This window comes from Stenella coeruleoalba (assembly GCF_951394435.1).
Source record: "Stenella coeruleoalba genome assembly, contig: scaffold_50, whole genome shotgun sequence".
In the NCBI taxonomy this organism is placed as follows: Eukaryota; Metazoa; Chordata; class Mammalia; order Artiodactyla; family Delphinidae; genus Stenella; species Stenella coeruleoalba.
In genome coordinates, this window is record NW_027645987.1 from 552,275 (window position 1) to 580,015 (window position 27,741).

General features: G+C 44.4%; 1 long non-coding RNA gene across 15 annotated transcripts in view; it reads right to left on the reverse strand.

Annotated features, from left to right (window-relative positions):
* Window positions 1-27,741, reverse strand: part of LOC307181410 — a 1,574,020-nt gene that overhangs the window by 385,413 nt on the left and 1,160,866 nt on the right. The window contains exon 1 of one of the 15 annotated variants that reach the window (XR_013826721.1): window positions 5,079-5,363. The exons of the other annotated variants lie outside the window; for them this stretch is intronic. This is a non-coding gene — a long non-coding RNA (uncharacterized lncRNA). Of the gene's footprint in view, window positions 1-5,078; window positions 5,364-27,741 lie in introns of those variants that run through there. 15 annotated transcript variants of the gene reach the window in all.

Genomic DNA, 27,741 nt, shown 5'->3' on the forward strand with positions numbered 1-27,741 from the left:
TCTCACTTCCCCCCGGTCAAAAGGGCCATCTGAAAAAAGTGTAAAATCCAGAAAGGCAGGACAGGCCATGGAGAACTGGGAGCCTTGTTATGCTGAAGGGCGGGATGTAAATTGCCAACAACCACTCGGGAGAAGTGTATGGTGTTTCCTGAAACATCTAAAAAACAAAGCAACAGAGCCTAGGGCACTTCCACTTATGGTCCTATAGCTTAGGGAATTTAAAATCAAAAAGACACAGCCACCCCAAAGTTTGGAACGGCTCTGTTTACAAGAACCTCGTTTACAGTACAAGTTCAACATCGCAGAAAGTGAAAAATGGATAAAGAAGTTGTGGTATTTACTTACAAAGCAATATCACTCAGCAATGAAATCTGTGTCATCAGGCCCTTAGCAGCACAATGAGTGGATTCAGGTATGATGATTCTAACTGAAATAAGTCACACAGAAAAAGAAACATCATAAGATATCAGTAATACACGGAATGTAAACTTGGCTACACAGGAACTGAATTACAGAACAGAACAGGGTCTCAAATTTAGAAAACCAACTTATGCTTGCTTAAGGGGAAAGGTGAGTTGGGGTGCTGCATAAAACCAGAGATTGAAATGAGCACAGATATAGTTCCTTAAGCCAAATATGGAATAGACAAGAGCTACTCCTTGCTCAACGAAATGGACTCAACACCGCATATTAAACGCCTAAGAATGTACCTGACTAGTAAGTATCTTAAAACCTATGGATTGCTATGTCTCCGAAAGAGAATCAAGCGTGTGTACAGGGGCATAAACGCAGCAGTGATAGGATTGGAGAGGTTCGGTGAGCAAATGAAGACCCTTTGAAGTCATATTGCATGGTACCCATTACACGGGTCTCAACTCTCCAGGTTTAAGGTATTCTTCCTTCAGCTAAAACATGCATGTGGAACCCAAGTATGATCAACCATGTGAACGGGAGACGTGTTCAAATATGTCTCAGTTTTCCTCCCCTGGTACTCGGGTGCAACATTCCAGACGCTTTACTAACACTCTCCCCACTTGGAGAGTCAGTCCCTTTAACCTCCTGTTTGGCCCAGTTTGCAATTTCTGCGGAAGATGAACAGGAATAGCGAGAACCAATGAGAGGCTAGCTGGAGGTGTCTGGACGGGCAAATTTAACTCTCATTTCCCACCAGGAAGAGGAAATAACCAAAGGCTCAGCGTGCCGTACCGGAACCAGATTAGGGCCTGAAGCCATCCTGCGGTGTTGCGGCCAGCTCAAAAGAAAGCGAGTTGAAGAAAGGAGCTCAGGGGCACTGTAATTCACAAACCTGCAGAGTTATAAATGACAGCTATCGTCCAAAAATAGACTGAAGTAAGGCTGCCAAGAGGACTTGAAAGCGGGGCAGAATTGCAGGAAACCGATTTCAGGAGGTAGACTGGAATTGCATTGAAAGCATAGGAAAAGAGGCAGAACGTCCACAATGATGCACTTGGCCAAAAAGGGCGTATGCGTTTTTTCCTGAATATATTCAGGAAAAAACGCATACGCCCTTTTTGGCCAACCAAGCAAGCTTGCAAAGGAAATCTGCACTACAATGAAGTCTCACTTCCCCCCGGTCAAAAGGGCCATCTGAAAAAAGTGTAAAATCCAGAAAGGCAGGACAGGCCATGGAGAAATGGGAGCCTTGTTATGCTGATGGGCGGGATGTAAATTGCCAACAACCACTTGGGAGAAGTGTATGGTGTTTCCTGAAACATCTAAAAAACAAAGCAACAGAGCCTAGGGCACTTCCACTTATGGTCCTATAGCTTAGGGAAATTAAAATCAAAAAGACACAGCCACCCCAAAGTTTGGAACGGCTCTGTTTACAAGAACCTCGTTTACAGTACAAGTTCAACATTGCAGAATGTGAAAAATGGATAAAGAAGTTGTGGTATTTAGTTACAAAGCAATATCACTCAGCAATGAAATCTGTGTCATCAGGCCCTTAGCAGCACAATGAGTGGATTCAGGTATGATGATTCTAACTGAAATAAGTCACACAGAAAAAGAAACATCATAAGATATCAGTAATACACGGAATGTAAACTTGGCTACACAGGAACTGAATTACAGAACAGAACAGGGTCTCAAATTTAGAAAACCAACTTATGCTTGCTTAAGGGGAAAGGTGAGTTGGGGTGCTGCATAAAACCAGAGATTGAAATGAGCACAAAGTTCCTTAAGCCAAATATGGAATAGACAAGAGCTACTCCTTGCTCAACGAAATGGACTCAACACCGCATATTAAACGCCTAAGAATGTACCTGACTAGTAAGTATCTTAAAACCTATAGATTGCTATGTCTCCGAAAGAGAATCAAGCATGTGTACAGGGGCATAAACGCAGCAGTGATAGGATTGGAGAGGTTCAGTGAGCAAATGAAGACCTTTGAAGTCATATTGCATGGTACCCATTCCACGGGTTTCAACTACGCAGATTTTAGGTATTCTTCCTTCAGCTAAAACATGCATGTGGAACCCAGAGTATGATCAACCATGTGATCGGGAGACGTGTTCAAATATGTCTCAGTTTTCCTCCCCTGGTACTCGGGTGCAACATTCCAGACGCTTTACTAACACTCTCCCCACTTGGAGAGTCAGTCCCTTTAACCTCCTGTTTGGCCCAGTTTGCAATTTCTGCGGAAGATGAACAGGAATAGCGAGAACCAATGAGAGGCTAGCTGGAGGTGTCTGGACGGGCAAATTTAACTCTCATTTCCCACCAGGAAGAGGAAATAACCAAAGGCTCAGCGTGCCGTACCGGAACCAGATTAGGGCCTGAAGCCATCCTGCGGTGTTGCGGCCAGCTCAAAAGAAAGCGAGTTGAAGAAAGGAGCTCAGGGGCACTGTAATTCACAAACCTGCAGAGTTATAAATGACAGCTATCGTCCAAAAATAGACTGAAGTAAGGCTGCCAAGAGGACTTGAAAGCGGGGCAGAATTGCAGGAAACCGATTTCAGGAGGTAGACTGGAATTGCATTGAAAGCATAGGAAAAGAGGCCGAACGTCCACAATGATGCACTTGGCCAAAAAGGGCGTATGCGTTTTTTCCTGAATATATTCAGGAAAAAACGCATACGCCCTTTTTGGCCAACCAAGCAAGCTTGCAAAGGAAATCTGCACTACAATGAAGTCTCACTTCCCCCCGGTCAAAAGGGCCATCTGAAAAAAGTGTAAAATCCAGAAAGGCAGGACAGGCCATGGAGAACTGGGAGCCTTGTTATGCTGAAGGGCGGGATGTAAATTGCCAACAACCACTCGGGAGAAGTGTATGGTGTTTCCTGAAACATCTAAAAAACAAAGCAACAGAGCCTAGGGCACTTCCACTTATGGTCCTATAGCTTAGGGAATTTAAAATCAAAAAGACACAGCCACCCCAAAGTTTGGAACGGCTCTGTTTACAAGAACCTCGTTTACAGTACAAGTTCAACATCGCAGAAAGTGAAAAATGGATAAAGAAGTTGTGGTATTTACTTACAAAGCAATATCACTCAGCAATGAAATCTGTGTCATCAGGCCCTTAGCAGCACAATGAGTGGATTCAGGTATGATGATTCTAACTGAAATAAGTCACACAGAAAAAGAAACATCATAAGATATCAGTAATACACGGAATGTAAACTTGGCTACACAGGAACTGAATTACAGAACAGAACAGGGTCTCAAATTTAGAAAACCAACTTATGCTTGCTTAAGGGGAAAGGTGAGTTGGGGTGCTGCATAAAACCAGAGATTGAAATGAGCACAGATAAAGTTCCTTAAGCCAAATATGGAATAGACAAGAGCTACTCCTTGCTCAACGAAATGGACTCAACACCGCATATTAAACGCCTAAGAATGTACCTGACTAGTAAGTATCTTAAAACCTATGGATTGCTATGTCTCCGAAAGAGAATCAAGCGTGTGTACAGGGGCATAAACGCAGCAGTGATAGGATTGGAGAGGTTCGGTGAGCAAATGAAGACCCTTTGAAGTCATATTGCATGGTACCCATTACACGGGTCTCAACTCTCCAGGTTTAAGGTATTCTTCCTTCAGCTAAAACATGCATGTGGAACCCAAGTATGATCAACCATGTGAACGGGAGACGTGTTCAAATATGTCTCAGTTTTCCTCCCCTGGTACTCGGGTGCAACATTCCAGATGCTTTACTAACACTCTCCCCACTTGGAGAGTCAGCGCCTTTAACCTCCTGTTTGGCCCAGTTTGCAATTTCTGCAGAAGATGAACAGGAATAGCGAGAACCAATGAGAGGCTAGCTGGAGGTGTCTGGACGGGCAAATTTAACTCTCATTTCCCACCAGGAAGAGGAAATAACCAAAGGCTCAGCGTGCCATGCCAGAACCAGATTAGGGCCTGAAGCCATCCTGCGGTGTTGCGGCCAGCTCAAAAGAAAGCGAATTGAAGAAAGGAGCTCAGGGGCACTGTAATTCACAAACCTGCAGAGTTATAAATGACAGCTATCGTCCAAAAATAGACTGAAGTAAGGCTGCCAAGAGGACTTGAAAGCGGGGCAGAATTGCAGGAAACCGATTTCAGGAGGTAGACTGGAATTGCATTGAAAGCATAGGAAAAGAGGCAGAACGTTCACAATGATGCACTTGGCCAAAAAGGGCGTATGCGTTTTTTCCTGAATATATTCAGGAAAAAACGCATACGCCCTTTTTGGCCAACCAAGCAAGCTTGCAAAGGAAATCTGCACTACAATGAAGTCTCACTTCCCCCCGGTCAAAAGGGCCATCTGAAAAAAGTGTAAAATCCAGAAAGGCAGGACAGGCCATGGAGAACTGGGAGCCTTGTTATGCTGAAGGGCGGGATGTAAATTGCCAACAACCACTCGGGAGAAGTGTATGGTGTTTCCTGAAACATCTAAAAAACAAAGCAACAGAGCCTAGGGCACTTCCACTTATGGTCCTATAGCTTAGGGAATTTAAAATCAAAAAGACACAGCCACCCCAAAGTTTGGAACGGCTCTGTTTACAAGAACCTCGTTTACAGTACAAGTTCAACATCGCAGAAAGTGAAAAATGGATAAAGAAGTTGTGGTATTTACTTACAAAGCAATATCACACAGCAATGAAATCTGTGTCATCAGGCCCTTAGCAGCACAATGAGTGGATTCAGGTATGATGATTCTAACTGAAATAAGTCACACAGAAAAAGAAACATTCTAAGATGTCAGTAATACACGGAATGTAAACTTGGCTACACAGGAACTGAATTACAGAACAGAACAGGGTCTCAAATTTAGAAAACCAACTTATTCTTGCTTAAGGGTAAAGGTGAGTTGGGGTGCTGCATAAAACCAGAGATTGAAATGAGCACAGATAAAGTTCCTTAAGCCAAATATGGAATAGACAAGAGCTACTCCTTGCTCAACGAAATGGACTCAACTCCCCATATTAAACGCCTAAGAATGTACCTGACTAGTAAGTATCTTAAAACCTATGGATTGCTATGTCTCCGAAAGAGAATCAAGCATGTGTACAGGGGCATAAACACAGCAGTGATAGGATTGGAGAGGTTCGGAGAGCAAATGAAGACCCTTTGAAGTCATATTGCATGGTACCCATTCCACGGGTTTCAACTACCCAGGTTTTAGGTATTCTTCCTTCAGCTAAAACATGCATGTGGAACCCAGAGTATAATCAACCATGTGAACGGGAGACGTGTTCAAATATGTCTCAGTTTTCCTCCCCTGGTACTCGGGTGCAACATTCCAGACGCTTTACTAACACTCTCCCCACTTGGAGAGTCAGCGCCTTTAACCTCCTGTTTGGCCCAGTTTGCAATTTCTGCGGAAGATGAACAGGAATAGCGAGAACCAATGAGAGGCTAGCTGGAGGTGTCTGGACGGGCAAATTTAACTCTCATTTCCCACCAGGAAGAGGAAATAACCAAAGGCTCAGCGTGCCGTACCGGAACCAGATTAGGGCCTGAAGCCATCCTGCGGTGTTGCGGCCAGCTCAAAAGAAAGCGAGTTGAAGAAAGGAGCTCAGGGGCACTGTAATTCACAAACCTGCAGAGTTATAAATGACAGCTATCGTCCAAAAATAGACTGAAGTAAGGCTGCCAAGAGGACTTGAAAGCGGGGCAGAATTGCAGGAAACCGATTTCAGGAGGTAGACTGGAATTGCATTGAAAGCATAGGAAAAGAGGCAGAACGTCCACAATGATGCACTTGGCCAAAAAGGGCGTATGCGTTTTTTCCTGAATATATTCAGGAAAAAACGCATACACCCTTTTTGGCCAACCAAGCAAGCTTGCAAAGGAAATCTGCACTACAATGAAGTCTCACTTCCCCCCGGTCAAAAGGGCCATCTGAAAAAAGTGTAAAATCCAGAAAGGCAGGACAGGCCATGGAGAAATGGGAGCCTTGTTATGCTGATGGGCGGGATGTAAATTGCCAACAACCACTTGGGAGAAGTGTATGGTGTTTCCTGAAACATCTAAAAAACAAAGCAACAGAGCCTAGGGCACTTCCACTTATGGTCCTATAGCTTAGGGAAATTAAAATCAAAAAGACACAGCCACCCCAAAGTTTGGGACGCCTCCGTTTACAAGAACCTCGTTTACCGTACAAGTTCAATATCACAGAAAGTGAAAAATGGATAAAGAACTTGTGGTACTTACGTACAATGCAGTATCACTCAGCAATGAAATCTATGTCATCAGGCCCGTAGCAGCACAATGAGTGGATTCAGGTACGATGATTCTAACTGAAATAAGTCACACAGAAAAAGAAACATCATAAGATATCACTAATACACGGAATGTAAACTTGGCTACACAGGAACTGAATTACAGAACAGAACAGGGTCTCAAATTTAGAAAACCAACTTATGCTTGCTTAAGGGGAAAGGTGAGTTGGGGTGCTGCATAAAACCAGAGATTGAAATGAGCACAAAGTTCCTTAAGCCAAATATGGAATAGACAAGAGCTACTCCTTGCTCAACGAAATGGACTCAACACCGCATATTAAACGCCTAAGAATGTACCTGACTAGTAAGTATCTTAAAACCTATAGATTGCTATGTCTCCGAAAGAGAATCAAGCATGTGTACAGGGGCATAAACGCAGCAGTGATAGGATTGGAGAGGTTCAGTGAGCAAATGAAGACCTTTGAAGTCATATTGCATGGTACCCATTCCACGGGTTTCAACTACGCAGATTTTAGGTATTCTTCCTTCAGCTAAAACATGCATGTGGAACCCAGAGTATGATCAACCATGTGATCGGGAGACGTGTTCAAATATGTCTCAGTTTTCCTCCCCTGGTACTCGGGTGCAACATTCCAGACGCTTTACTAACACTCTCCCCACTTGGAGAGTCAGTCCCTTTAACCTCCTGTTTGGCCCAGTTTGCAATTTCTGCGGAAGATGAACAGGAATAGCGAGAACCAATGAGAGGCTAGCTGGAGGTGTCTGGACGGGCAAATTTAACTCTCATTTCCCACCAGGAAGAGGAAATAACCAAAGGCTCAGCGTGCCGTACCGGAACCAGATTAGGGCCTGAAGCCATCCTGCGGTGTTGCGGCCAGCTCAAAAGAAAGCGAGTTGAAGAAAGGAGCTCAGGGGCACTGTAATTCACAAACCTGCAGAGTTATAAATGACAGCTATCGTCCAAAAATAGACTGAAGTAAGGCTGCCAAGAGGACTTGAAAGCGGGGCAGAATTGCAGGAAACCGATTTCAGGAGGTAGACTGGAATTGCATTGAAAGCATAGGAAAAGAGGCAGAACGTCCACAATGATGCACTTGGCCAAAAAGGGCGTATGCGTTTTTTCCTGAATATATTCAGGAAAAAAGGCATACGCCCTTTTTGGCCAACCAAGCAAGCTTGCAAAGGAAATCTGCACTACAATGAAGTCTCACTTCCCCCCGGTCAAAAGGGCCATCTGAAAAAAGTGTAAAATCCAGAAAGGCAGGACAGGCCATGGAGAACTGGGAGCCTTGTTATGCTGATGGGCGGGATGTAAATTGCCAACAGCCACTCCGGAGAAGTGTATGGTGTTTCCTGAAACATCTAAAAAACAAAGCAACAGAGCCTAGTGCACTTCCACTTATGGTCCTATAGCTTAGGGAAATTAAAATCAAAAAGACACAGCCACCCCAAAGTTTGGGACGCCTCTGTTTACAAGAACCTCATTTACCGTACAAGTTCAATATCACAGAAAGTGAAAAATGGATAAAGAAGTTGTGGTACTCATGTACAAAGCAATATCACTCAGCAATGAAATCTATGTCACCAGGCCCGTAGCAGCATAATGAGTGGATTCGGGTATGGTGATTCTAACTGAAATAAGTCACACAGAAAAAGAAACATCATAAGATATCAGTAATACACGGAATGTAAACTTGGCTACACAGGAACTGAATTACAGAACAGAACAGGGTCTCAAATTTAGAAAACCAACTTATGCTTGCTTAAGGGGAAAGGTGAGTTGGGGTGCTGCATAAAACCAGAGATTGAAATGAGCACAAAGTTCCTTAAGCCAAATATGGAATAGACAAGAGCTACTCCTTGCTCAACGAAATGGACTCAACACCGCATATTAAACGCCTAAGAATGTACCTGACTAGTAAGTATCTTAAAACCTATAGATTGCTATGTCTCCGAAAGAGAATCAAGCATGTGTACAGGGGCATAAACGCAGCAGTGATAGGATTGGAGAGGTTCAGTGAGCAAATAAAGACCTTTGAAGTCATATTGCATGGTACCCATTCCACGGGTTTCAACTACACAGATTTTAGGTATTCTTCCTTCAGCTAAAACATGCATGTGGAACCCAGAGTATGATCAACCATGTGATCGGGAGACGTGTTCAAATATGTCTCAGTTTTCCTCCCCTGGTACTCGGGTGCAACATTCCAGACGCTTTACTAACACTCTCCCCACTTGGAGAGTCAGTCCCTTTAACCTCATGTTTGGCCCAGTTTGCAATTTCTGCGGAAGATGAACAGGAATAGCGAGAACCAATGAGAGGCTAGCTGGAGGTGTCTGGACGGGCAAATTTAACTCTCATTTCCCACCAGGAAGAGGAAATAACCAAAGGCTCAGCGTGCCGTACCGGAACCAGATTAGGGCCTGAAGCCATCCTGCGGTGTTGCGGCCAGCTCACAAGAAAGCGAGTTGAAGAAAGGAGCTCAGGGGCACTGTAATTCACAAACCTGCAGAGTTATAAATGACAGCTATCGTCCAAAAATAGACTGAAGTAAGGCTGCCAAGAGGACTTGAAAGCGGGGCAGAATTGCAGGAATCCGATTTCAGGAGGTAGACTGGAATTGCATTGAAAGCATAGGAAAAGAGGCAGAACGTCCACAATGATGCACTTGGCCAAAAAGGGCGTATGCGTTTTTTCCTGAATATATTCAGGAAAAAACGCATACGCCCTTTTTGGCCAACCAAGCAAGCTTGCAAAGGAAATCTGCACTACAATGAAGTCTCACTTCCCCCCGGTCAAAAGGGCCATCTGAAAAAAGTGTAAAATCCAGAAAGGCAGGACAGGCCATGGAGAACTGGGAGCCTTGTTATGCTGATGGGCGGGATGTAAATTGCCAACAACCACTCGGGAGAAGTGTATGGTGTTTCCTGAAACATCTAAAAAACAAAGCAACAGAACCTAGGGCACTTCCACTTATGGTCCTATAGCTTAGGGAAATTAAAATCAAAAAGACACAGCCACCCCAAAGTTTGGAACGGCTCTGTTTACAAGAACCTCGTTTACCGTACAAGTTCAATATCACAGAAAGTGAAAAATGGATAAAGAAGTTGTGGTACTCATGTACAAAGCAATATCACTCAGCAATGAAATCTATGTCACCAGGCCCGTAGCAGCATAATGAGTGGATTCGGGTATGGTGATTCTAACTGAAATAAGTCACACAGAAAAAGAAACATCATAAGATATCAGTAATACACGGAATGTAAACTTGGCTACACAGGAACTGAATTACAGAACAGAACAGGGTCTCAAATTTAGAAAACCAACTTATGCTTGCTTAAGGGGAAAGGTGAGTTGGGGTGCTGCATAAAACCAGAGATTGAAATGAGCACAAAGTTCCTTAAGCCAAATATGGAATAGACAAGAGCTACTCCTTGCTCAACGAAATGGACTCAACACCGCATATTAAACGCCTAAGAATGTACCTGACTAGTAAGTATCTTAAAACCTATAGATTGCTATGTCTCCGAAAGAGAATCAAGCATGTGTACAGGGGCATAAACGCAGCAGTGATAGGATTGGAGAGGTTCAGTGAGCAAATGAAGACCTTTGAAGTCATATTGCATGGTACCCATTCCACGGATTTCAACTACGCAGATTTTAGGTATTCTTCCTTCAGCTAAAACATGCATGTGGAACCCAGAGTATGATCAACCATGTGATCGGGAGACGTGTTCAAATATGTCTCAGTTTTCCTCCCCTGGTACTCGGGTGCAACATTCCAGACGCTTTACTAACACTCTCCCCACTTGGAGAGTCAGTCCCTTTAACCTCCTGTTTGGCCCAGTTTGCAATTTCTGCGGAAGATGAACAGGAATAGCGAGAACCAATGAGAGGCTAGCTGGAGGTGTCTGGACGGGCAAATTTAACTCTCATTTCCCACCAGGAAGAGGAAATAACCAAAGGCTCAGCGTGCCGTACCGCAACCAGATTAGGGCCTGAAGCCATCCTGCGGTGTTGCGGCCAGCTCAAAAGAAAGCGAGTTGAAGAAAGGAGCTCAGGGGCACTGTAATTCACAAACCTGCAGAGTTATAAATGACAGCTATCGTCCAAAAATAGACTGAAGTAAGGCTGCCAAGAGGACTTGAAAGCGGGGCAGAATTGCAGGAAACCGATTTCAGGAGGTAGACTGGAATTGCATTGAAAGCATAGGAAAAGAGGCAGAACGTCCACAATGATGCACTTGGCCAAAAAGGGCGTATGCGTTTTTTCCTGAATATATTCAGGAAAAAACGCATACGCCCTTTTTGGCCAACCAAGCAAGCTTGCAAAGGAAATCTGCACTACAATGAAGTCTCACTTCCCCCCGGTCAAAAGGGCCATCTGAAAAAAGTGTAAAATCCAGAAAGGCAGGACAGGCCATGGAGAACTGGGAGCCTTGTTATGCTGATGGGCGGGATGTAAATTGCCAACAGACACTCGGGAGAAATGTATGGTGTTTCCTGAAACATCTAAAAAACAAAGCAACAGAGCCTAGTGCACTTCCACTTATGGTCCTATAGCTTAGGGAAATTAAAATCAAAAAGACACAGCCACCCCAAAGTTTGGGACGCCTCTGTTTACAAGAACCTCGTTTACCGTACAAGTTCAATATCACAGAAATTGAAAAATGGATAAAGAAGTTGTGGTACTCATGTACAAAGCAATATCACTCAGCAATGAAATCTATGTCACCAGGCCCGTAGCAGCATAATGAGTGGATTCGGGTATGGTGATTCTAACTGAAATAAGTCACACAGAAAAAGAAACATCATAAGATATCAGTAATACACGGAATGTAAACTTGGCTACACAGGAACTGAATTACAGAACAGAACAGGGTCTCAAATTTAGAAAACCAACTTATGCTTGCTTAAGGGGAAAGGTGAGTTGGGGTGCTGCATAAAACCAGAGATTGAAATGAGCACAAAGTTCCTTAAGCCAAATATGGAATAGACAAGAGCTACTCCTTGCTCAACGAAATGGACTCAACACCGCATATTAAACGCCTAAGAATGTACCTGACTAGTAAGTATCTTAAAACCTATAGATTGCTATGTCTCCGAAAGAGAATCAAGCATGTGTACAGGGGCATAAACGCAGCAGTGATAGGATTGGAGAGGTTCAGTGAGCAAATGAAGACCTTTGAAGTCATATTGCATGGTACCCATTCCACGGATTTCAACTACGCAGATTTTAGGTATTCTTCCTTCAGCTAAAACATGCATGTGGAACCCAGAGTATGATCAACCATGTGATCGGGAGACGTGTTCAAATATGTCTCAGTTTTCCTCCCCTGGTACTCGGGTGCAACATTCCAGACGCTTTACTAACACTCTCCCCACTTGGAGAGTCAGTCCCTTTAACCTCCTGTTTGGCCCAGTTTGCAATTTCTGCGGAAGATGAACAGGAATAGCGAGAACCAATGAGAGGCTAGCTGGAGGTGTCTGGACGGGCAAATTTAACTCTCATTTCCCACCAGGAAGAGGAAATAACCAAAGGCTCAGCGTGCCGTACCGGAACCAGATTAGGGCCTGAAGCCATCCTGCGGTGTTGCGGCCAGCTCAAAAGAAAGCGAGTTGAAGAAAGGAGCTCAGGGGCACTGTAATTCACAAACCTGCAGAGTTATAAATGACAGCTATCGTCCAAAAATAGACTGAAGTAAGGCTGCCAAGAGGACTTGAAAGCGGGGCAGAATTGCAGGAAACCGATTTCAGGAGGTAGACTGGAATTGCATTGAAAGCATAGGAAAAGAGGCAGAACGTCCACAATGATGCACTTGGCCAAAAAGGGCGTATGCGTTTTTTCCTGAATATATTCAGGAAAAAACGCATACGCCCTTTTTGGCCAACCAAGCAAGCTTGCAAAGGAAATCTGCACTACAATGAAGTCTCACTTCCCCCCGGTCAAAAGGGCCATCTGAAAAAAGTGTAAAATCCAGAAAGGCAGGACAGGACATGGAGAACTGGGAGCCTTGTTATGCTGATGGGCGGGATGTAAATTGCCAACAGCCACTCCGGAGAAGTGTATGGTGTTTCCTGAAACATCTAAAAAACAAAACAACAGAGCCTAGTGCACTTCCACTTATGGTCCTATAGCTTAGGGAAATTAAAATCAAAAAGACACAGCCACCCCAAAGTTTGGGACGCCTCTGTTTACAAGAACCTCGTTTACCGTACAAGTTCAATATCACAGAAAGTGAAAAATGGATAAAGAAGTTGTGGTATTTACTTACAAAGCAATATCACTCAGCAATGAAATCTATGTCACCAGGCCCGTAGCAGCATAATGAGTGGATTCGGGTATGGTGATTCTAACTGAAATAAGTCACACAGAAAAAGAAACATCATAAGATATCAGTAATACACGGAATGTAAACTTGGCTACACAGGAACTGAATTACAGAACAGAACAGGGTCTCAAATTTAGAAAACCAACTTATGCTTGCTTAAGGGGAAAGGTGAGTTGGGGTGCTGCATAAAACCAGAGATTGAAATGATCACAGATAAAGTTCCTTAAGCCAAATATGGAATAGACAAGAGCTACTCCTTGCTCAACGAAATGGACTCCACACCCCATATTAAACGCCTAAGAATATACCTGACTAGTAAGTATCTTAAAACCTATGGATTGCTATATCTCCAAAAGAGAAACAAGCGTGTGTACAAGGGTCATAAACGCAGCAGTGATAGGATTGGAGAGATTCGGTGAGCAAATGAAGACCCTTTGAAGTCATATTGCATGGTACCCATTCCACGGGTCTCAACTCTCCAGGTTTAAGGTATTCTTTCTTCAGCTAAAAAATGCATGTGGAACCCAGAGTATGATCAACCGTGTGAACGGGAGACGTGTTCAAATATGTCTCAGTTTTCATCCCCTGGTACTTCGGTGGAACATTCCAGACGCTTTACTAACACTCTCCCGACTTGGACAGTCAGTTCCTTTAACCTCCTGTTTCGCTCAGTTTGCAATTTCTGCGAAAGATGAACAGGAATAGCGAGAACCAATGAGAGGCTAGCTGGAGGTGTCTGGACGGGCAAATTTAACTCTCATTTCCCACCAGGAAGAGGAAATAACCAAAGGCTCAGCGTGCCGAACCGGAACCAGATTAGGGCCTGAAGCCATCCTGCGGTGTTGCGGCCAGCTCAAAAGAAAGCGAGTTGAAGAAAGGAGCTCAGGGGCACTGTAATTCACAAACCTGCAGAGTTATAAATGACAGCTATCGTCCAAAAATATACTGAAGTAAGGCTGCCAAGAGAACTTGAAAGCGGGGCAGAATTGCAGGAAACCGATTTCAGGAGGTAGACTGGAATTGCATTGAAAGCATAGGAAAAGAGGCAGAACGTCCACAATGATGCACTTGGCCAAAAAGGGTGTATGCGTTTTTTCCTGAATATATTCAGGAAAAAACGCATACGCCCTTTTTGGCCAACCAAGCAAGCTTGCAAAGGAAATCTGCACTACAATGAAGTCTCACTTCCTCCCGGTCAAAAGGGCCATCTGAAAAAAGGGTAAAATCCAGAAAGGCAGGACAGGCCATGGAGAACTGGGAGCCTTGTTATGCTGATGGGCGGGATGTAAATTGCCAACAACCACTCGGGAGAAGTGTATGGTGTTTCCTGAAACATCTAAAAAACAAAGCAACAGAGCCTAGGGCACTTCCACTTATGGTCCTATAGCTTAGGGAAATTAAAATCAAAAAGACACAGCCACCCCAAAGTTTGGATCGGCTCTGTTTACAAGAACCTCGTTTACAGTACAAGTTCAACATCGCAGAAAGTGAAAAATGGATAAAGAAGTTGTGGTATTTACTTACAAAGCAATATCACACAGCAATGAAATCTGTGTCATCAGGCCCTTAGCAGCACAATGAGTGGATTCAGGTATGATGATTCTAACTGAAATAAGTCACACAGAAAAAGAAACATCATAAGATATCAGTAATACACGGAATGTAAACTTGGCTACACAGGAACTGAATTACAGAACAGAACAGGGTCTCAAATTTAGAAAACCAACTTATGCTTGCTTAAGGGGAAAGGTGAGTTGGGGTGCTGCATAAAACCAGAGATTGAAATGAGCACAGATAAAGTTCCTTAAGCCAAATATGGAATAGACAAGAGCTACTCCTAGCTCAACGAAATGGACTCAACACCCCATATTAAACGCCTAAGAATGTACCTGACTAGTAAGTATCTTAAAACCTATGGATTGCTATGTCTCCGAAAGAGAATCAAGCGTGTGTACTGGGGCATAAATGCAGCAGTGATAGGATTGGAGAGGTTCGGTGAGCAAATGAAGACCCTTTGAAGTCATATTGCATAGTACCCATTCCACGGGTCTCAACTCTCCAGGTTTAAGGTATTCTTCCTTCAGCTAAAACATGCATGTGGAACCCAGAGTATGATCAACCGTGTGATCGGGAGACGTGTTCAAATATGTCTCAGTTTTCCTCCCCTGGTACTCGGGTGCAACATTCCAGACGCTTTACTAACACTCTCCCGACTTGGACAGTCAGTGCCTTTAACCTCCTGTTTGGCCCAGTTTGCAAATTCTGCGGAAGATGAACAGGAATAGGGAGAACCAATGAGAGACTAGCTGGAGGTGTCTGGACGGGCAAATTTAACTCTCATTTCCCACTAGGAAGAGGAATTAACCAAAGGCTCAGCGTGCCGTGGCGGAAACAGATTAGGGCCTGAAGCCATCCTGCGGTGTTGCGGCCAGCTCACAAGAAAGTGAGTTGAAGAAAGGAGCTCAGGGGCACTGTAATTCACAAACCTGCAGAGTTATAAATGACAGCTATCGTCCAAAAATAGACAGAAGTAAGGCTTCCAAGAGGACTTGAAAGCGGGGCAGAATTGCAGGATACTGATTTCAGGAGGTAGACTGGAATTGTATTGAAAGCGTAGGAAAAGAGGCAGAACGTCCACAATGATGCACTTTGCCAAAAGGGCATATGCGTTTTTTCCTGAATATATTCAGGAAAAAACTCATACGCCCTTTTTGGCCAACCAAGCAAGCTTGCAAAGGAAATCTGCACTACAATGAAGTCTCACTTCCCCCCGGTCAAAAGGGCCATCAGAATAAAGTGTAAAATCCAGAAAGGCAGGACAGGCCATGGAGAACTGGGAGCCTTGTTATGCTGATGGGCGGGATGTAAATTGCCAACAGACACTCGGGAGAAGTGTATGGTGTTTCCTGAAACATCTAAAAAACAAAGCAACAGAGCCTAGGGCACTTCCACTTATGGTCCTATAGCTTAGGGAAATTAATATCAAAAAGACACAGCAACCCCAAAATTTGGGACGACTCTTTTTACAGGAATCTCTTCTATGACACAAGTTAAATATCCCAGAGAGCAAATAATGGATAAAGAAGTTGCGGTACTTCTGTACAACAGAATACCACTCAGCAATGAAATCTATGTCACCAGGCCCGTTCCAGCATAATGAGTGGATTGAGGCACGATGATTCTAAGTGAAGTAAGTCACACAGAAAAAGAAACATCATAAGGTATCACTAATACACGGAATGTGAACTTGGCTACACATGAACTGAATTACAAAACAGAACAGGGTCTCAAATTTAGAAAACCAACTTATGCCTGCTTAAGGGGGAAGGTGAGTTGGGGTGCTGCATAAAAGCAGAGTTTGAAATTAGCACAGATACCGTTCCATAAGCCAAATATGGAATAGACAAGAGCTACCCCTTGCTCAACGAAATGGATTCAACAATGAGGTATCACCTCACACCTGGTAGAATAGGTATCATTGAAAATCTACAAACAAAAAATGCTGGAAAGGGTGTGGAGAAAAGGAACCCTCTTCCACTATTGTTGGGAATATAAATTGATACAGTCATTATGGAGAACAATATGGAATTTCTTAAGAAACTAACAATAGAATTACCATATGATACAGCAATCCCAGTACTGGACATATACCCAGACAAAACCATAAATCAAAAAGAGTCATTCACCGCAATGTTCATTGCATCACTATTTACAATATCGAGGTAATGGAAGCAACCTAAATGCCCACAGACAGACGAATGCATAAAGCTGTGGTACATATATAAAATGGAATATTACTAAGCCATGAAAAGGAATGAAATTGGGTCATTTGTAGAGACGTCGATGGATCTAGAGACTGTCATACAGAGTGAAGTAAGTCAGAAAGAGAAAAACAAATCTTGTATATTCATGCATATATGTGGAACCTAGAAAAACTGTACAGATTAACCATTTTGCAAGGCATAAATAGAGCAACAGATGTAGACAACAAACGTATGGACAACAAGGGGGGAAAGCTGTTGGGGGGGTGGTGGTGGGAGGAGTTGAGAGACTGGGATTGGCATGTATACATTTATATGTATAAAATAGATAACCAATAAGAACCTGCTGTATAAAAATATAAAATAAAATTCAAAATTAAAAAGAAGTAAAATTTAAAAAATAAAACAGAAAAAACAATTATTCCCTGCACATACATGTATTTATATGAATAAATTATTTCCATGCTTATATCTGTAAATACAAAAAAGAGGAATAAAATCTACCTTGAACCAAAAACGAAAAAGAGAAAAAAAACACAGAACCCACCAGTTACACAGAGGAAAACCGTATCAGGGCACTTGCTCCAGTTGTAAACAATTCTGAAGTTGGTCAGTGGTGGGGAATCGTCTCCCATTCAGCCAGCAGCCCCCACGCAACAAGCGTCCTCATTGCAAAGCTGGGGCACCGTGCCGAGGCATCTGTGAGTAAACGTGAGCTGAGCCCCAGGCCAGTTGCTGCTGAACTATTCCCACCCGTCCCAGGTAAAACACCTGAATATATACAAGGACTTGAAAGCCTAGAGGAAGGGCCATAGAGCCACACGAGTGACAGCATGCCGGCCGACTTGGTGCCTGCAGGCCAGCCAGGATGGTCCTGGCCCTGGGTGCTCTTCTGGAAGATTTCCATTTCCCTGCCTGAGATACCCGTCCTGTCCCTGCCCCCACTGCTTTTTTCCTTCCTCACCTCTGCCCAGGGAGAAATTCCAGCAGCAGGTATGGGTGACACATCCTCTTCTTTAGCAGGTGGCAGCCTGGCAACTGCTGCAGAAAGTCCAGCAGAGCCCCACTCACACTGGGCCACCCACAAAGCCGTGGCCTCTCACTCCCTCCCACCAGCCCAGCCCCGAGACTGCTGACAGGGCAGAGAAAATGGCGTCAGGCACGGCTGCAGGGGCTCTTGCTGCCTGGAGTGGTATTTATATTGATCTCAACCCAGGCACACCTGGGGAGGGCTGGCCGGCACGGTAAGGCTGCCCAGGTCAGCCAATCATCACCCCTCAGGGGCTCACAGTTGCAGAAAATGGAACTTGCTGAACCGGCCAGGTCCAAGGAACAGGTGTGGGCTCCTGAGAGTCAGGATAGACAAGGGGCTGCAGCTTTGGCTTGTTTTCTAATCATTTTATCTGGCCCATGAGTGGGAGACAACTTCAAGAAAACCCTCTCCTAATGAGAGGAACCCAGGAGTCAGGCAGAGGAGGGGTGGGTGGTGGTTGGAGACAGAGGCCTGGTGCCCCGGGTGCAGTGGAAGTCTCTGGAAGACCAGGTGGAGGGAGGCCTCACGGAGTGATGCCCAGGGTCACAGACCTGTCGCAGCTGCTGTTTGTTAGTTCAAGTCCTGCTCTGAGGTGCTCTGTGTCAGCTCTGAGCGACAGGTGAGCTGGGGGTGCTCTGCAATGAGGGCTATGTGCACGGTTCCTGTGTGCCCAGCCCTGCCATGGTACCTGCAAGGGTAGCTCTGTATCCTGGGAGGGGCCTGACCACGAGAGCCCCGTGGGCTGGGGTGGGGGTGGGGTACCTGCCCAGGTGAGCTCCATATTCTGGGATTGGTCTGACCACGAGAGCCCCATGGGCTGCTGGGGACCTGGTAAAGGATGTCAGGACAGTCAGTGAAGCCACCGAGGATATACCTCCAGTTGCTCCTAATTCCTACACCCTGCTGGTCATTCTACCAACCACCAGGACATGGTATTCTGTATTAGTCTTCAATGATGCCTTCTTTTGTATTCCATTAGTCCCAGAGTCACAAGAAATTTTGGCTTGTGAGTGGCAGGACTCCACATACAACTAAAACAATACTTCCGGGCCATCTGGCCCCAAGGGTGCAAAAATTCCCACACCATCTTTGGGGAAAGCTTAGCTAAAGACCTAAAAGTTCTACCTCTGGAAAAGGAAACCCTCCTTCAATATGCAGACGACATTCTGATCACCAGCCCTACTAAGGAGGCCTCTGAACTACCAAGCCAATAAAGGATAGAAGTTGTCCAAGAAAAAGCTCAAATATCACAGACTGCGGTGACCTGCCTGGGCTTCATTCTCACAGAAGGTCAGAGAAGCCCATCCCAGGAAAGGGAAGAAACCATTTTCAGCCTTACCCCTTTCTAAAACTAGAAGACAGCTTAGGGGTTCCTGGGGAGGCCAGGGTTTGCTGCTTCTGGATCCCTAACTACAGTCTACTAGCTGGGCCTCTATATGAAACACTGAAAGGAAAAGATGATGATCCTTTTGAATAGAATCCAGAAGTGGCCTTTCAAGAATGGAAAGAGCAGTCAATTCAGACCCTTGCCCTGGAACTCCCTAATTTAGCTAAACCCTTTGACCTTTACATTCCCGGTGAAAGGTGAATCGCCATTGGAGAATTAGTGCAAAAACTGGGACCGCTTGAAATGGAACAATGCAAGAATGCCATCCAGGTAGGATAAACTACGGTCACTAAGGGGCTTGGCCCACTGCCACATCTGGCCAAGATACTGGCGGTATCTAAAAACCTGGAAATCAGCAGCCCAAAAGGCCACCTCCCTCCTAAGGGAAAAGGACCCCACGTGGTGATCCTAACCACCAACCATGCCCTGAAGTTGCAGGGTTCGCTCCGTGGGCACACCGACCTCGAGTGAGGAGGCCCTCCAACTCCAACATCCAGAGAGATAACCGGGGACAACAGGGCACCATGACGACTCGTGTGAACATCACTTGACCTGGAGTTTCTCTCATAAAACAACAAGAGTGTGTCCCAAAAGAGTAGACTACTGCTTGCAGGACTTACTGCACCCAGAGGGGAGCTAATAATCTTGGCGGGGGAACAGTATACCACACTGTCACCATAGAAGAGCCTACAGACACCGTGATGATGGTGGCCAATAAGACCGGCTGGACTCCTGTTTACTTCAAAAGGCTGTTGACTCAGTAGCCATCATGGTCCTTGGTCACCACTGACCCTGGACTGTCTGGGAGTTGAGCGGGCAGGGCTCTGACACCTGGTGCTGTTTGTACGTTAATTCAGGGGCCTAATTGAAGAAAGCGCAGACTACTGGTCAGAGCATCTAGGCTGGCAGAGACGGTCAGCCTAAGGTGGCCGAACAAATGTGGGGCGGGGTGAAACCGGCCCCCACAGCGTCTCTGCACATCTCTTTCCTGGACCCTTAAAGGTCATTAGAATCTATAACACTTCCAATGCTGGTGCTCAGGTGGACGAGCAGGGAGGCAGGGGTCCTGGGGACAATCAACGTCACCGGGAGGCTGCTGGGGAGAAGCTCTGACCCTCGCCCCAGGGTATGAGGGCTCCCAACTCAGCACTCAGCAGTTACAGAAGAAGGGTCTGCACCCTCAGCACTCCAAGAATGAGGAACGGGACAAAAGGCAGAGGAGGGGTTTGTCCCCAGCAAAGCCCATTAAAAATCCCTGGGAGATAAAAATAGAATCTGGGCAATAAAGTCAAGTCTAACCTTTTTTATCCTTTGTGCTTTGTCTAATTTCACGTGCTCCTAGGGTCCCGCATGCAGAGGTTCCACACCCGGCACTTCAGACCAGATTTCCTAGTGCAGAATGGCTGGGTCGACACCTCAGCTCCTGGGGCCCAGTGCAGACTCCACGATATAGAGCCTGAGCTACAGCCAACCCGGCCCTCGAGAGCTCCGCCGCCTCCCTCCCTCCCACTGACTCTGACAGGATCTCTACACAGCAGCCCAGCCCACAGCCCACGGGGTAGTGCATGCTCTCACCTCTCCATTCTCTGATCAAAATATAAAGTTTCCTTTGCTTGTGAACCAAACTCAGTCTCGATCTGTTGGCCCCAATGACACTGGGCAGGGGGACACTTGTTGGGGTCCACTCTGGAGGATCAGTAACAGAAATTGAGACTATTGTAACCTCAATGAACAGATGTGTGAGCCAAACTGTAGTTAACATAGAACAGTGTATAAGGCTCGGGTAAAATAAGATGTTTTTAACACTTCCATTTGATATTTCCATCACTTTTTATAAGCAAGTTCAGTGAAAAGGTTTGTCTTATTTGTCAGGTCAATATTAGAGAAACGAAGTGATTTCTTTCCAAGGATGTACAGCTAATAATCTTGGTTAAACCTTCAATCTTGTTTTAAATGCTTTTCCATTGAAAATGATACCTCTCTTTCAGCTCCCCCATTTCTGAGAAGTATAAAATCTTATAATTTATTATTACCAAAGGGGAAAGGTGGGAGGAGGGATAAATTAACAGTTTGGAATGAACACATACACACTGCTATGTATAAAATAGATCATCAACAAGGAACTACTGTATAGCACAGGGAACTACACTCAACATTTTGCAATAACCTATAAGGGGAAATAATCTGAAAAAGAATAGATATTTTTATTGACATCATCTATCAATGACAGTTAAAGTGTAGCCTAAGGGAAGCTGGTGGTGAGTGCTTCTGACCCTGAAGACTTCAATCATCTAAAGTTTGGACTCTGCCTACTTCCCAAGGCCCTTAATGAACATATGTGTAGCCGTAGCTTAAAAACTTCCCCAGTTTGGGTTTCGGGGAGACACTGATTTTGAAAAAGCCCTGGTGTTCTCCTTACATGAATGGGACTCTTCCTACTGCTAAAACATGTCTGTCACACCCAGAGGATGGTATACCGTCTGATCGGGAAGAGTTTGGAAAAGGCATCTCATCTCCTCATCTCCTGGTGCTCGGGTTCACCCCTCCAGCGTCTTTACTAACAGTCTCCCCACTTGGAGATGTCAGCACTGTCAACATCCTGTTGCGTACAGTTTGGAATTTGTCCAGAGGATGAAGCGGAAGGATGAGGAACAATGAGAGACAAGTCCTAGGTGTTCAGACAGGCACATGTCACTCTAATTTCCAATCAGGAAGACGAATTGACCAAAGGCTAGGGTTGCCCATGGAAACAGTATAGGGCTTGAGGAAATCCCGCTGCTTTGTGGCCAGTTCCCATAAACATGAGTTGAACAATGGAACTCAGGGGCAGTAAAATTCACAAAACTGCAGAGTTGAAAATATCCATCACTGAAAAATGTCTTGAGGAAAGTCAGAGAAAAGGACTTGTAAGCAAGGGAGAATGGCAGGAAAGGGATTTGAGGAGGTAGAAAGGACTCGCCATTAAGCACAAGAAAAGGAGCTGAACATTGCCAACATTGCAGTTGGCCAAAAAGGGTGTATGCGTTCTTTTCTGTATATATTCAAGAAAAGGGCATACACTTTTTTAGCCAACCAAACAGGTGGGCACTGGAAGTCAATACTACAAAAGATATCACTTCGCATCAGTCAGAAGAGCCATCCTCATAAAGCGTAAACAACAGAAATGCAGGACAGGGCAACGAGAAGAGGGAGCCCTGTGAGACTTATAGTGGAAATGTATATTGCCAACGGCCATTCTGGAGAAGTGTATTGTGTTTACTAAAGCATCTAAAAAATGAGCTACAGAGCATAGGGCACTTGCACTCATGGGCGTATATCTTGGGAAAAACAAAAATCGAGAGGACACAGGCACCCCAATGTTTACCCCCTCTCTGTTTAAAAGATCCTCGACTAGGATATAACTTAAATGTCTCTGGAGGGAAAAAATGGATAGAGATGTGGTACTTAGGTAGAGTGGAATATTATTCAGCCTGGAAATCAATGAAATATGGCCAGTTGTAACAACTCCGGAGGAGTTACGTATGATCATTCTAAGTGACAGAATTCAAAAAGAAAAAGACACATATCATAAGATATCACTTAAAGGTGGAATCCAAAATGGCTACACATGAAATAAATTACAAAACAAAAACATAGTCAAATATGTAGAAAACACGCATAAGGCTGCTAAACGGGAAAGGTGGGGAGGGGTGAGGCATCATCCAGGAGGTTGAAATTAGCAAAGATACCATTCCAAATACCAAACTGATAATCAACAAGGCCTACACGGTAGCTAAAAGAACTGCACTCAGCACACTCAAGTCACCGGAAAAGAATATATACGACTGGTAAGAATCTGAAAAAGAATTTATTGATGTCTCTCTGTACGCGAATCAAGTGGATGTACAGCAGCAAGAAACAGAGCTTTGAAAATCAGCTGTAACCAATATAGTAATAAATTGAAAAAAATAAACGACAGAGAGACAGAGAAAACCTCTTACAACTTTTCCTCAGGGACGGTGATGCAACATGGATTGAACACATCTAGACCCACAGCAGGATGAGACATAAGGCTGGAAACTGTTTGCGCTAAGAGAAATGTGAGGTTGGGTGAGGAAATGCACACCCTTTAAAGTAATACTACCTGGTACCCATTCAATGGGTCCCAAATCTGCAGGTTCAAGGGATCTTCCTACAGCTAAAACATGCATGGAAAACCCAGAGGACTGTACACCATGTGATCGGGAGATGTGTCTAAAATGCACCTCATTTATCCTCTCCTGGTGCTCCTGTTCACCATTCCAGCCACGCTACTTAGAATCTCCCCACTTGGAGAATCAGCACATTTAAACTTCTGTTTCACACATTTTGCAAATTGTGAGGAGGATGAACGGGAAGAGGGGGAACCAATGAGAGAAGAGTTGTAGGGGTTTGGACGGGCACATATCACTCTAATTTCCCATTAAGAGTAAGAATTAAAGAAAGGCTCAGCCTGCCTCACCGGAGCCAAAATAGGGCCTGAAGCAATCCTGCGGGTTTGAGGCCAGCTCACAAAAGAGCAACTTAAAAAATGGAGCTCAGGGTCACTGCAATTCACAAACCTGCAGAGTTATAAATGAAAACTAACGTCCAAAAATATGTTGAGGTAAGGCAAAGAAGAGGATCTGAATGCAAGACAGAATTGCAAGAAACAGATTTCAAGAGATAGATTGGACTCGTCTTTAACGCACATGAAAAGCGGCAGAATTTCGACAATGATGCAGTTGGCCCAAAAGGGCGTATGCGTTTTTTCCTGATTATATCCAGGAAAAAACGCATACGCACTTTATGGGCAATGAAGCAAGCAAGCAATGCAAATGTGCACAACAAAGAAGTCTCACTTCCCACCGGTCAAAAGGGCCATCCTAAAAAATTGTAAAAACCAGAAATGCAGGACAGGCCATGGAGAACAGGGAGCCTTTATACGCTGATGGGCAGTGTGTGAACTGCCGAGAGCCACTCTGGAGAAGTGTATGGTGGTTCCTAAATCATCTAAAAAACAGAGCTACAGAGCATAGGACACTTCCAATCATGGGAGTATATCTAGGGAAGTCTAAAAATCAACAAGACACAAGCACACCACAGTTTAGGGCTACTCTGTTTACAAGAACCTCAACTTCAGTACACCTTAAATATCCCAGGAAAGAGAACAATGGATAAAGAAGATGTGGTACTTATGTACAATGGAATATCTCTTCACCATGAAATCAATGTAATAAGGCTAGTAGAAGGATAAAGAGTGGATTTAGGTCCGATAATACTACTTGAAATAAGTCAAACAGAAAAAGAAACATATCATAAGATATCACTTATAGAGGGAGGGTAAATATGGCTGCACAAGAAATGAATTACAGAACAGAACAGTGTCTCACATTTAGAAAACACACTTATGTCAGCTTAAGGGGAAAGGAGAGGTGGGGTGATGCATAAAACCAGAGTTTGAAATTAGCACAGATACCGTTCAATAAACCAAATAGGTATTAGACAAGATCTACACCTTGCTCAATGAACAGGCCTCAACACACCCTATACACCACAGAGAAATATATCTGAGGAATAAGAATCTTAAAACCCATGTATTGATATATCTCCATAAGGGAATCAAGTGTGTGCAGAGCGGCACAAACACAGCAGTGAAAAGGAGCTAAACCCCATTATAGAAATAAATTTTAAAAACAAAACGCTGAAACAATGAAAGAGAGAAAAATTCTTACAAAATTCGCTCAGGGGCTGTGATGCAACCTGGATTGACCACATATAAACCCACAGCTGGATAAGACATAAGGCTGGACACTTGGGGCTGACAGGATTGGTGAGCTTTGGTGAGCAACTGCCGAAAGTTTAATGCAATACTTCATGCTACTCAGTCCAAGGGTCCCAACACTCCAGGTTGAAGGGAATCTTCCTACAGCTAAACCATGCTTGGGAAACCCAGCGACTGGTATACCATATGATCGGGAAAGGTTTCTAAAACGCACCTCATTTTTCCTCTCCTGGGGCTCCGGATCGACATTCCAGCCGCTTTACTAACAACATCCCCACATGGAGTCAATGCCTTTAAGTTCTGGTATCGCACAGTCTGCAGTTAGTGCAGAGGATGAATGGGAATAGGGGGAACCAGTGAGAAACTAGCTGTAGCAGTTTCAATGGGCACATGTCACTCTAATATCACATCAGTAAGAAGAATTAACCAAAGGCACAGCAAGGTGCCCCAGAAGAAAAATAGGGCTTCAAGGAATCCTGTGGTTATGGGGAAAGACCACAAAAATAAGAGCTAAAAAATGGAGCTAAGGGCCACTGCAATTCAAAAACCTGCAGAGTTATAAATGACAGCTATCATCCAAAAATATACAGAAGTAAGGCTATGAAGAGGCATTGAAAGCAAGGCAGAATTGCAGGAAACCGATTTCAGGAGGTAGACTGGAATTGCATTGAAAGCATATGAAGAGAGTCAGAAACTCGACAATGATGCACTTGGCCAAAAAGGGCGTATGCGTTTTTTCCTGAATATATTCAGGAAAAAACGCATACGCCCTTTTTGGCCAACCAAGCAAGCTTGCAAAGGAAATCTGCACTACAATGAAGTCTCACTTCCACCCGGTCAAAAGGGCCATCTGAAAAAGGTGTAAAATCCATAAAGGCACGACAGGCCATGGAGAACTGGGAGCCTTCTTATGCTGATGGGCGGGATGTAAATTGCCAACAGCCATTCTGGAGAAGTGTATGGTGTTTCCTGAAACATCTAAAAAACAAAGCAACAGAGCCTAGGGCACTTCCACTTATGGTCCTATAGCTTAGGGAAATTAAAATCAAAAAGACACAGCCACCCCAAAGTTTGGGACGCCTCTGTTTACAAGAACCTCGTTTACGGTACAAGTTCAATATCGCAGAAAGTGAAAAATGGATAAAGAACTTGTGGTACTTACGTACAATGCAATATCACTCAGCAATGAAATCTATGTCATCAGGCCTGTAGCAGCATAATGAGTGGATTCAGGTATGATGATTCGAACTGAAATAAGTCACACAGAAAAGAAACATCATAAGGTATCACTAATACACAGAATGTGAACTTGGCTACACATGAACTGAATTACAAAACAGAACAGTGTCTCAAGTTTAGAAAACCCACTTACGCTTGCTTAAGGGGGAAGGTGAGTTGGGGTGCTGCATAAAACCAGAGATTGAAATGAGCACAGATAAAGTTCCTTAAGCCAAATATGGAATAGACAAGAGCTACTCCTTGCTCAACGAAATGGACTCAACACCCCATATTAAACGCCTAAGAATGTACCTGACTAGTAAGTATCTTAAAACCTATGGATTGCTATGTCTCCGAAAGAGAATCAAGCGTGTGTACAGGGGCATAAACGCAGCAGTGATAGGATTGGAGAGGTTCGGTGAGCAAATGAAGACCCTTAGAAGTCATATTGCATGGTACCCATTCCACGGGTTTCAACTACCCAGGTTTAAGGTATTCTTCCTTCAGCTAAAACATGCATGTGGAACCCCGAGTATGATCATCCGTGTGAACGGGAGACGTGTTCAAATATGTCTCAGTTTTCCTCCCCTGGTATTCGGGTGCAACATTCCAGACCCTTTACTAACACTCTCCCAACTTGGAGAGTCACTGCCTTTAACCTCCTGTTTGGCCCAGTTTGCAATTTCTGCGGAAGATGAACAGGAATAGGGAGAACCAATGAGAGAGTAGCTGGAGGTGTCTGGACCGGCAAATTTAACTCTCATTTCCCACCAGGAAGAGGAAATAACCAAAGGCTCAGCGTGCCGTGCCGGAACCAGATTAGGGCCTGAAGCCATCCTGCGGTGTTGCGGCCAGCTCAAAAGAAAGCGAGTTGAAGAAAGGAGCTCAGGGGCACTGTAATTCACAAACCTGCAGAGTTATAAATGACAGCTATCGTCCAAAAATAGACTGAAGTAAGGCTTCCAAGAGGACTTGAAAGCGGGGCAGAATTGCAGGATACCGATTTCAGGAGGTAGACTGGAATTGCATTGAAAGCGTAGGAAAAGAGGCAGAACGTCCACAATGATGCACTTTGCCAAAAGGGCATATGCGTTTTTTCCTGAATATATTCAGGAAAAAACGCATACGCCCTTTTTGGCCAACCAAGCAAGCTTGCAAAGGAAATCTGCACTACAATGAAGTCTCACTTCCCCCCGGTCAAAAGGGCCATCAGAATAAAGTGTAAAATCCAGAAAGGCAGGACAGGCCATGGAGAACTGGGAGCTTTGTTATGCTGATGGGCGGGATGTAAATTGCCAACAGACACTCGGGAGAAGTGTATGGTGTTTCCTGAAACATCTAAAAAACAAAGCAACAGAGCCTAGGGCACTTCCACTTATGGTCCTATAGCTTAGGGAAATTAATATCAAAAAGACACAGCAACCCCAAAATTTGGGACGGCTCTTTTTACAGGAATCTCTTCTACGGCACAAGTTAAATATCCCAGAGAGCAAATAATGGATAAAGAAGTTGCGGTACTTCTGTACAACAGAATACCACTCAGCA